Source organism: Protobothrops mucrosquamatus, unplaced genomic scaffold, assembly GCF_001527695.2.
Source record: "Protobothrops mucrosquamatus isolate PMUCROS unplaced genomic scaffold, P.Mucros_1.0 scaffold1680, whole genome shotgun sequence".
Taxonomy (NCBI): Eukaryota; Metazoa; Chordata; class Lepidosauria; order Squamata; family Viperidae; genus Protobothrops; species Protobothrops mucrosquamatus.
In genome coordinates this window covers 57135-58907 of record NW_015387836.1, presented here as the reverse complement: position 1 = coordinate 58907, position 1773 = coordinate 57135, and positions in this window count along the sequence as shown.

Genomic DNA, 1773 nt, shown 5'->3' with positions numbered 1-1773 from the left:
TCTTTTTGCTCATGACACAAAGGTGTGTAATAGAGTTGACATTCCTGGAGGAATTTGTAACATGGAAAGTGTTACAAATACCTCCATTGCTGGAAAGTTGGTCAAAAATGTGAAAACTGCAGTTCAATGTTTCTAAATGTAAGACCATGCAGTTAGGGAGAAAGGATCCTCTGGTGAGGTATGGTATTGGGAGTACAGTATTAGATGGAACAACAGAAGAAAAGGATGCAGAAATGCTCATAACAGATGACTGCAAAATGAGCAAACAGTGGGGCCAAGCAGTAGTGAAGGCAAACAAAATTCTGGGGTGCCCTTCTAGAGGGATCACCCAGCAGGAAAAAGAAGCCCTAATCCTCCGATAAAGGTAACACTTTCCCCTGTTCAGTCGTGTCTGACTCTGTGTGTGTGTGTGTGTGTGTGTGTGCTCATCTCCATTTCTTAGCTGAGGGATCCAGCTTTATCTGAAGACACTTCCGTGGTCATGTGGCCAACATGACTATATGCCGAGGCTCACGGAATGCTGTTACCTTCCCACTGAAGTGGTACCTATTTATCTACTCACATTTGCATGCTTTCAAACTGCTAGGTAGGCAGGAGCTGGGGCAAGTAACGGGAGCTCACCCGTTGTGAGCTTTCCAGATGACAAGCTCAGCATCTTTAACCTCTGAGATGTATTTGTATGTATATAGATAGAGATGGAGATATAAACTGCTAGCATTCAATTTTTAATTTGAAAATGTTATTTTAGAATCGCCAAGGTTTTATCTCCGTGAAGACGGTGAAATTTAGGCTAACTGGTGGGCAGGAGCTGGGACAAGTAATGAGAGCTTACCTTGTCACATGGCACTCAAGTCTCGCACCCAGGCTGTCAGCTTCCCAGCTGACAAGCTAAGCATTTTTAACCACTGGGTCATTGTAGGGCTTTAATCAGACCCCATTTGGAATACCGTGTCCAGTTCTAGAGACAGTCAGCAGTAACTGAGTTTAAACATGCTTGGGATAAACACATGTCCATCACCCAACAACAACAGCAACAAAAAATAAAAAAAATAATTAAAAATAATAAATAAATTAAAAAGAAAACAAAAACAAAAACAAAGGGCAGACTCGATGGACCACTAGGTCTTTTTCTGCTATCAGTTTTCTATTTTCAGGAGAAATGCACTTCAGCAATGGTTCTCAACTTTTCTTCATCACGGACCCCCTTTAAACACTTTTTGTGGCCACGGACCATGGACACAGACCCCCTCCCAAGACTTAACTCAAGATTTAATTCATAACATTTCTTCAAGCCTTCATGGTCCCCCAGTGATGACATTGTGCCAAGGTAATGATTTAGAAGCTAACCAGCTGATGTAAGAAGTATGATGTAATGATGGGAATGACTCAGCAGGGTCTATGTCTCTTTAAGAGCTAGAAGGATCTGTATCTCTTTAAGAGCCTTGTATAAAAGGGAAGGCTCTGCAGATGTGTGCTCTTTCTTCTGTTTCCTGCTATAACTGCTGTGTGTTGGATCCTGCTGTATTAGCACGTGTTTATATATTGTTCCTGTTGTATGATATTGTAGATAGTGTAAGATAATAATAATAATAATAATAATAATAATAATAATAATAATAATAATAATAATAATAATAATAATAATAATAATAATAATAATAGTAAAGTTGGAAGGGACCTTGAAGGTCATCTAGTCCAACCCCCTGCTCAGGCAGGAAACCCTATACCATTTCGGACAAATGGCTGTCCAGTCTCTTCTTAAAAACTTCCAGT